Source organism: Sebastes umbrosus, chromosome 19, assembly GCF_015220745.1.
Source record: "Sebastes umbrosus isolate fSebUmb1 chromosome 19, fSebUmb1.pri, whole genome shotgun sequence".
In the NCBI taxonomy this organism is placed as follows: Eukaryota; Metazoa; Chordata; class Actinopteri; order Perciformes; family Sebastidae; genus Sebastes; species Sebastes umbrosus.
Window position 1 is genome coordinate 26,013,342 of NC_051287.1, and position 10,673 is coordinate 26,024,014.

The window sequence follows — 10,673 nt, forward strand, 5'->3', positions numbered from 1 at the left end:
AGTAGCAGGTTGGAATCAGTAAACTCTTCACTGTAAAACGCTTTGCATTGCCATGACCTCCGTAATTACAGGAGTGTTTATACTCCTGTAACTACGGAGGTAACTAAAAATGACTACGGAGGTAACTAAAAATGACGTAATGTGCAACAGCTTGTGTAAACATCCTAAAAATGTGCCGGATCGTGAAAATTATCTCTCGCGGAAAATAACACAGCGATAAATAGTACGCCGATAAATAGTAAGAGGTTTATGAGCCGTTATAGGTGGATGATGGTGAGGAAGAGGTCTTAATAGTAGTAGGTTTATGAGCTGCTCTGAGGTGGATGATGGTGTGGAAGAGGTCTTGTTCATTAACATCTGATACCAACTATCTTTGGTACCAGACCAGAAAACGACTTTTTGGAAAGTTTCATTGGCTGGTTGAGTGCTTTTGCATGAGCGTTTCTTTCCATCAAAGCCTTTTCTTAAGAGTTACAGGTGAAACACAGTAGAGAACAGCACTGTGTGGATTAGGACTGCAGCTATTGATTATTTCAGTAATCGAGTATTCTACCGATTGTTCAGTCAATCAATCGGATTGAACTAAATGAAGCCTCGATGCAAAGAATTGCAATGATGATTTTTAGCAATCGAATCACTCAATGAATCGTTTCAGCCCTAGTGTGGATGCTTTCACTTATTGGCCAGTAAAATTATACTCTTTAGACTTTTGACATCTTCATGAAGAACATGAGTGTTGTGTAAAAGGTTTAAAACACTTTGACTCTGTTACTGCAACAAATAAAGGTCTATTTTCTAACTCTCTGCAACTAACAATCACTTAACTCAATTAATTGATTCATCTTTTAGTCAGAAAATTGACAGAAAAGTCCAAGAAAGAGTCCAAGGTGACATCTTCAAATTGCTAGTCCAAAACCCCAAAATATTCAGTTTACAATGATATAAAACAGAAAAGGCAGTGAATCATCACAAACAGAGCATAATTAATTGATCTATTGTTTAGTCTATAAATTGTTATACAGTAGTGAAAAATGTCCATCTCAAAGTCCAATGTGACATCTTCAAATTGCTCGTTTTGTCCAACAGTCCAAAACCTAATATCAGTTTACGATGATATAAAACTGAGAAAAGCAGCACAATTTTTCATTTAATGGAGCTGGAAGCAGAGAACGTTTGGCATTCTTTCTTGAAGAAATATTTCAATGATTATAAAAATAGTTGCTGATTCATTTTATGTCAATCGACCAATTAATTGACTAATTGTTTCAGCTCAAATTTCCATTGCACGTAATGGTTAAGAGGACCAGTATTTTGATTTATTAATGTTGATCCACAATATAGTTTGGTACTATGAAACACTGTAGTGTATACAGTATGTCATGATTCTCGTATCAATAAATCATGTATATCCCTTGATTTTCACACAAACACAACTAGCCCAACAGCCGCGGCATTTTCATTGTCTTGAATCATGCTACTAAACTCAGCCACAGCACACTTGGCTGAAGCTCCAGCAGTAAAACAGCATCCAGGACAGGGAAATGGAAACTGTGGCTCCTGTAAAATCCACTTGGAATTGTTAGCAGCTTGATCTCCCACCCAGAACTCCAACATATTACCATTTCACTTGGTTGTGTATTTGTTGACTCAACTGCTGTAGCTACTGGGCTTCTCTAGACACTTTAATGTGCAGAGGCCTCTATAATAATCTGACTGTGAGGCTGTTTTCAGTTGACTGCAGTGCTTCCTGGCAACTACAGAGTGTCCTGGGCTTTAAAGAAGAGGTCTTGGAATATGACTTTCAAAAGTATGAAGACTAAATAAACAGAGGAACTGCAGGTGTTCCTTCTAATCCCCTTTGACCAACTGCCAACAAACATCGGAGACCAGGCATGCCATCACGATCACCATTATGAAAATACGTATTTGTCTCAGGGGGGACGAAGACAGCGTACGTCAGCCACAAGTAAATGTTTAGATTACAGACGATACTTAATACTGTCAACAGGAATGGACGCTTTTTCAAAAGTTCATCAGTGTTTGCCAACTAGTTTGACTTGACATGTCTACAGCCATGCTAGCAGCTCTGTGAGGCTTGCATGCTAACACGCTGATGTATTGCACGCATAATGTTTAACATGGTCACCATCTTAGTTTGACGTGTTAGCATGTAAACATTTGCTAATTGGCACTAAACACAAAGTACAGCTGAGACTGATGGGAATGAGTTTTGCAGGTAATGTATTTAGGGCGTTTTCACATTAGGTACGATTGATCCGTACCGTGCCCGAGTACGATTGACCCCCTCCCCCCTCTGCTCAGCTTTCACATTAGTAAAGTTGTTCCGTACCTGAGTACACTTGCATCATCATCCACGTGTATTTGTTAATGTTGAGATCAGCTGTTCTAGTGGCGGAGCATCGTAAAACACTTCATTCAACTGGACAGAAACTAAATAAAACTCACCACTACTGTCGTCGTTAGTCTTTCCAACAGTCACCAACTCTGGTTTGGTCTAAATAAACTTTTATTTCACCGAGTTAGATGTGAAAGTAGTACGACTCTACACGTTGTCCCCCCACCCCCTACCCCGTCTCTCTCTCTGCCCGCTGAGCAGCTGAGCGTCTCTCGTTCTTCGCAGACAGACCATTAAACATCACTCAACCCCATCGCCTATTGTCCATATTTTAAGGAACCTCTCGCCGGCCTTCCTGCTGTATCATCCACGGCCGTGCAGCTCAGAGGATGAGATTGGCGCAAGCTGAGCGCAGATACAGACATACTGTAGATATGAAACAGTTTTATGTATGCAGATTTCGGAGGAGACCGGCAGCGTTGAAAAAAGCCTGCCCTTTCAAAACTACTCGCTAACTGCTAACGTTACTCGCGTTAAATAGCAGTCCACTTCTGTGTTTCGGTACGGTTGGCTTTCACACCTGATGTGAACCGTACCCGAGTACGCATGATCCGTACTCCAGACCATCTTTTCAAGTGGACTCGGGTACGGATCGACTAACCGTTCCCGAGTACGGTACGGAGCGTTCACACTAATCAATCAAACTGGACTTTGGGGACAAGTGTACTCGGATCCGGGCCCGGGTCCCTGATGTGAAAGCACCCTTAATCTTAAAGCAAAGTATTGGACAAATAAACATTTTGACCTGTTGATGGCGACATACTTGCAAACCTTCAGGATTTTACCGGGAGACCCACTTTTTCATCGCCGTCTCTCGGTTTTCTCCCAGGGTCACAATTCTCCAGTATTTCTCCCAATTTAAAGCTTCAGTAGGCAGAATATTTTTGGCATCATTGGGCAAACATTCCATAATAACCTTTCAGCATATTGTAATTCAAGTGTTCTGAGAGAAAACTATACTTCTGCTCCTCCTCATGGCTCTGTTTTCAGGCTTTAGAACATCTAGCCCGTGACGGGAGACTTTGACCAATCACAGGTCATTTTATTGAGAGAGCGTTCCTATTGGCTGTGCTCGGTAATGTGACCGCTACTTCGCGTTCCTTCACCAGATTTAACAATTGCCACGGCGTCACAAACTTTCTCATTTTACAGCTAAACCGTGCACTACAAGATGATTCTGAGAACATCTGAGGAGAGAAATAGGCATTAATGTAACAGAATATTGATTCATATTTGATCAGTGCTGGCTAGTTTGACTGTTTGATCGGAGTTTGCGAGTGATTGACAGCCGGCTCAAATAGACAGCAGCTGGACAGCAGACCTCAGATCAGCTCTTACTGCTTGTTTTCCTCCGGTCTGTGAGATCTTGCAGATGCCGTTCGGAGCACCGGAGGACACAGAGGGACATGATTTGTTTCAGGTTACCTGTTTCATGTACTACTGTTGCAATATAACTTTTTGTAATCATACTGTATTTGCTCTAATCTCGCCTACTTCAGCTTTAAGGCAAATTTTCACACCTTTTTTCCTTTTCGTTATCTGAAACTGTTTCTGTCTCTGTACAGCGTGTATGAGCTATACTGACGGCCAATTATTCTGTATTCTTTCCTGAGAATAAAAAGCATGCCTACATATAATTAAAAGTAGGTCTACTATAGAATGCTGCTGTAGTGTACTTATTATTTTTGCTATTTTCATTCTTTAATAGTCACCAGAATGCAGGAAACAAATCTCTGATACTCAAGTTTTTTTTACCCCTGCTTTGGTTTCAAAATCCAAGATGTCATCTTGAACTCTAAAGCAATTGTGGATAGTTTTCACTGTTTTCTGACTTGTTGACAAAAAATGTATCACTTAATAAAAGAAGAATCTACAGCAGCGCTTTGGAGTTAAATGCTAACGTCAGTATGCTAACGTCAGTATGCTAACATGTTGATGTTTCGCAGGTATAATGTTTAGCATGTTCATCATCTTAGTTTGGCATGTTAACATAATCACAGCTGAGGCTGATGGGAATGTCATTACTTTTGCAGCCATTTAGTCATAAACCAAAGTAATGGACAAATGAAAATGTTGACGTGATGATGGCGCTAGATGAAAAGTCAGAGAATCAGAGAAACATGAATATCTTTACCAAATGTCATGGCAATCCATGCAACAGTAGGATTCATCCTCTGGGGACCGTGACCTCCAGAGGAAAGATCAGGGGATCACCAAAGTCACTAGAATTCATCCTCTATCTGTACAAAAAGTCATCGCAATCCATCCAGTAGTTGAGATATTTCAGTCTGGATCTAAGTGGTAGACAGACACCCACATTCCTCCCCTAAATAACCCGATGCTGTTCCTTCCTGCAGACCACCTCGCTTTAAATGAACACACTTCATTAACTTCACCAGCTCTCTTTAGCCACAATCTGTCAAACAGCCACATATCTGGGGAATGAGCCTTCTCGTCTGGTTACGCTGGCATTACGCAGAGTCTTTAAAATGGTGACATCATCAGACATCAGCTGTTGCTATGACTGAGTAGGGTAACTCCTGTCTGACCTGAATCTCTGGGAAAAATAGTACAGGACCCAAATCTATGGAGCTTTTTAACATCAAGGGAAATATCAAATGCTTCCACATACGAACAACAAATTCTGGCCTCCAAAGACACAAAAATGTCATTAAAATCTCACAGTGCCACTTTGTGAAATTGATTTATTGTCTGTGTTTTGAGACCCTGGATACGCTGTGTCACATTTATTTATAGTTGCAACACTTAAATTAATTTCTTCAATTCAGTTTATCCCCAAATTACTGAGCACTGTTCAATTAACTCATATTTTGTGATATTAGATTAAACCATTAAATCATTAGTACCATTTGAAAATGATTTAAAAGTCAATGGCATGTCAGAAGAATATCAGATTGTCTTAACTGCTGAACAATTAATTGACCAACAAAATCATATTTTTGATAATCAATTAACCATTTCAGTTATTAATCAAGCAAAAGTGCCAAACTTTCTCTGGTTCTAGAAACGTTGTATATCATTGTAAACTGAATATCTTTGGGTTTTGGACTGTTGGTCGGACAAAGCAAGCAATTTGAAGAGGTCACATTGAGCTCGGAGAGTTTGTGAAGGACATTTTTATTATGAAAAATGAAAATGAGTGTTTGTTGCAGCCCTAAAACAAACGTCCAGTTCACTTCAGATTAGGGAGTATTACACAGAGAACAAGACATCATGAATCCAACCAGGCCACCAACATCTATGGACAAACCAAATTCATGTGTAACAGCTGACCTTTACCCTCTAATGAGATAAAAGATGCACAATTCAAGTCTGAAGTCAATATCTACAAATAAAGTTTAATAAATACCTCTGAGCAGACAAAATGCCTGTAAGCCCACATGGGGTCAAAGCCGTACTATGTTTCCATGACACCAAACAACACATTCAGTGCTCTGGTTGTTTAGTCTGAGAGACGCTGCTGCCATTAGTGCTTAATGTCTGACTTTAAGAGAGTGATGTGTTCAGGCTCTTTGAATATGCCGCTGTCATTCTCAATGTCTGGCTTATGTACGGATTACTGCTTTATCATTCTTGTTTGTTTCGTTCAGTCCAAAACAGACAAGGTGACGTCAACTGTTCAACTCTCATGCAAAACATTGTAAAATATGACCAGGGGATTTAGTATCTCGTACAACTGGTGTGAGCTAAAAGTATTCAAAAGGTACATTTTTCTGGGGTCTAGTGAGAAACTTTTGTTTTATGTTGGTGCTTAGTAACATTTACTCAAGTACTATGATGAAGTAAACATTTGAGGTATCTGTACTTGACTTGTGTATTTCCATTTTATGACACTTTATAGTTCTATTTTACCACATTTCAGAGGAAAACAGTGGACTTCACTACATCCTGTATATCTGACAGACATATTTACTTTACAAATTAAGATTCTACATACAAAACTTATGAAAAACGTATTAAATATAATGCATTGTTAGAAATTAAACTACCCACCAGTATAAATTTGAGCTTAAATGATTAGTCATCGCTAAGTTGACTAATCAGTTATCAAAATATGCATCAGCAACTGATTAATCATAACACATTTTTCATTTATTCTTTGCCAAACATTTCATGATTTCAGCTTCTCAATTGTGATTTTGCCTTTTCCTGTCTTAAATTACAGTGAACTGAATAATTTTGAGGTTTGGACTGTTTTGACATTTGAAGGGGAAGCAATCTGTTTTATTATGATGGGTATTTCTCACCATATCTATATAATATACTTTATTTTACTTTTTACAAACCAAAAACTAAATTAATTGATAAAGTAAATAACCAATAAAACGATCATTAGTTGCAGCCACACATAAAATAGTTAAAAATGAGCTTCACCGACCAACTGCAAGAGTTAAATGCTGCTTAATTATTAATGGAACACACACACTACTTTTACTTTTGACAATACTGTAAGTATATTTTTCTCATAATACGTACAGACCTTTACTTGTTGTAATGAACGGATACACATGAGGTGTTGAAACACTGAATGTAAACAGAAAATATGCTTGTTTATATAAGAAAACTCCACAAGGCCCTATTGAGTTACTCTCAAATCTAAGAAAGCATTATTTTAAAAGACTTAAGTCTCCATCAGGTCCAAACATGGTTTGTGTATTAGAGGACACACAGTACTGTCACCATTTCCGTAGTTTCACCTGACAGGAAAGCAGAAGGACAAGATGAATTCTTCAGACAGAAGTTCATTAATTTTCCATCTGCTTTCCTGTCAGCGGTCAGGACACACAACACAACACACACAACACAACACAACACAACACAACACAACACAAGGACAACTTATATCACAGGTTGTCGTGAGTACTGAAGAGAACTTTCCACCATGTTCTTGTTAGTAGTCCAGCTCCACAGGTAACAGAACCCCATCTTTTCTATCCACCTTGTGCATCAGTGCAGGTGTCAACTGTACCGTAATACTAAGTCTAATAAACGCATGGACCAGGTGCTCCAAAAAGCACAGTAGGTCTAAGTGGTTTATGTACAATGAGCTGAGCCAAACAACATTCAACATCCTCCCACAGAGAGGACAACAGTGGAACATCTCTGTGGAGATTCATTTAGCAACATGGAGCTGAGACAGACTGTGTCAACTATTCCACTCAGCAGTGGTCCATAAGTGAGTGCTGGAAAGAGGATGCAAATGTTTATCCCATCTTCATGTCAGCACAACAAGTCCTCACAGTTACACAACAACATGCACTGCTTGCTTGTCCTCCATGTCCTCCAGAACGAGACACACCAGCATTTTCTTACAAATAACAATTTCAGAAATGAAACTGTTTTATGAGTTGACATCGCTATGGTTAAAGTTTGGTTAGGCACACAGACTACTTGGTCAAGCTCAGGAAAGATGTTTTAAAGAGGTGCTGATTCAGTTTTGTAGTCATTATGGAGGCTGTTGACACAAACTACATCCTCCATAATGACTGTAATGTTGAATCAACACCTCTCTAAAATAGTTTAAAGGGACTGTTTGTAACTTTTTACACATATAAATCTACCGGGTCGGTTTCCCATGCGCTCGCTCGCGTATGCACGCACTCGCGTATGGCTATGCTGTTCAGACTCAGACTCCAACACACACCACACGGAAGCACCAAAACCTCAAAGTTCTATCTAGTGAAGCCCGTCTGTTAAACAGTGTCAACTCTTCCTGCTCCAGTCCCCCGACTGCGGCCAGAAGACACAGGGGAGACCGTAGCTTTGGTCTCCAGGGCCGGAGTCTCTGCTGTACTCTGCTCCTCTGCTCCTCTGACTGCTTGCCTTCACTCACACGCCACGCTCGTTCTTGCTTTCCACTCTTACATGCATGCGCGCACACTACACGCTGCAGAAGAGTTAGTTTAGCTCTGAGAATATCTAGTGAATGTACAGTGGACGTTTGTGCAGAAATAACTGCTGCAGCTCCTCCAGACCAACAGAGGTTTCCTGTGTCTTGTGAAGTGACGGGGCTCCGCAGAGAGAAACGTTATCGTGTCCGACCAAAACTCCGGCGTCTCCCCTGTTCCCTCCGGCCGCGGTCGGGAGGCTGAGGCAGGAAAAGCCAACACTAGGATCAGCAGTGATTCATGGAGAGACCTTCGTCTGGTCAGCTAACATTACTGCCAAGCAGCTGAAATATAGAGTGATATTGTGCTTTTAGCTGACGTGTGTCTCCTCACTGTTTTGAGCGATGCTCAATCATGTCTATGTAGAGCGAGCACAAGCGCGAGCAACAGGACGCTGACCTTCGTTGACTTAACGGCCACAGGTGTCGCTGTTAACAAGACATTCTGAATCTTACAAACAGTCCCTTTAAACAAAAAATTATATTATAACCTTTACAAAAAAAGGTAGTATTGGTTAATTTGTGCGCATAAGATAGCTAAGTGTATTTACACAGCGCCAGCACAGCGCACCCTGCTGCTAGCTAGCTAGCTTTCTCTCTATGGCCACTCCTGGCCTCCGTAGAAAACAGACTAACAGCGGCAAAAATGAACTTAGCTTGGTGGTGAAGTGAGGAAGTCTCCATCTCAGCGAAGAATAATCCCCCGAGGAGTCCATCCCAGCCACAACCAACAGGGGCAGGAAAATACGCTTTAAAGTGCGAGTTTGCGGCAGCAGCTAGGCTACTAGCTAGCTAACTCTGTTATGCTAAGGCAGCTAACTAACTATACTAGAAACAGACTGAGAGAACACCGAGGCTGTGGCGCACAAACTTGGTTATTCCGTCTTCAAAACGGTCCTTCAGGGATGTTGAACTGTTGGCAGCTAGTTGAGCTTTCTTATGAAATATTATATTTAAAGTAGCGGCCGTTACACGCTCCTCAGGTGAGTTTAACCAGGTAACCATAGGGTAACAGTCCAGCAACAGGTGGGACTCGAGGTTTCTTCTTCTTTGGATTCAGCCGACTAGACGATGCACTGGCGTGTTGCTGCCCCCTACTGACTCTTTAGAGCCTACTGACTCTTTAAAGCCTACTGACTCTTTAGAGCCTACTGACTCTTTAAAGCCTACTGACTCTTTAAAGCCTACTGACTCTTTAGAGCCTACTGACTCTTTAAAGCCTACTGACTCTTTAAAGCCTACTGACTCTTTAGAGCCTACTGACTCTTTAAAGCCTACTGACTCTTTAAAGCCTACTGACTCTTTAGAGCCTACTGACTCTATAAAGCCTACTGACTCTTTAAAGCCTACTGACTCTTTAGAGCCTACTGACTCTATAAAGCCTACTGACTCTATAAAGCCTACTGACTCTTTAAAGCCTACTGACTCTTTAAAGCCTACTGACTCTTTAGAGCCTACTGACTCTATAAAGCCACCGTGTTGTTATTTTTTTGTAATCATTGCTCATTTTTCTCTAAATACCTCTGCCAAGACCAAAGGCCAAGGACGGAGGTAATGTTTTCACCGGCGTTGGTTTGTTGGTTTGTTGGTTTGTCCGTATGGATGATTACTACAATCTGCGTTTTTTCACATTAAACTCTGTGAAATCCCAGTTGAGTTGGACCAAAGCACACTTGGTGATTGTTGGAAAGAGTAACGACGACAGTTTAGGTGAGTTTTACTTTGTTTCTGTCCAGTTTCAAGTTTCAGTCACAGTTTCAGTGAAGTGTTTTACGATGCTCCGCTACGTACAGCTGATCTCAACAGAAACAAAGATACAGGTGGATGATGGCGCAAGCTGAACGGAGAGGGGGGGGTATGCGCTCTCCGAGGGGCCATTCTAGTTTCATTATAAAGCACATTGTATTGCATTGGATTTGATCAAATGTTATAAATGATAATGATTCATTATGTAAATAATATAAATCTATAAATAATAGATATAAATATAAAGAGATTTGGGCTGCACAGGGTTGCAAGAAAAGTTTTCTTTTACTTTCTTTATCAAAAGAAAGAGTTCATGAGAAAAACACATTTTCCATCTCATCACCCGACCACATCCTGTAAAGGTAACCTCTATTCTGTCAGCTCACTTCCTCCACACTCTGTGACTCACCAAGACTCACGTCTAAGAATATAAAAGAGGAATAGAATTATTCTCTTTTAATGAAAAGGTTCTGCTCATGTATTATACAACATGTCCTGTCTTGTTGACGGAAACAAATTAAACCTTATTTTTAAATGTGGAGAGCACTCACTGGGCTGTGGACAATGCACAGCGTTGTTTTGAGGGTCAAACTGCCCACTTTG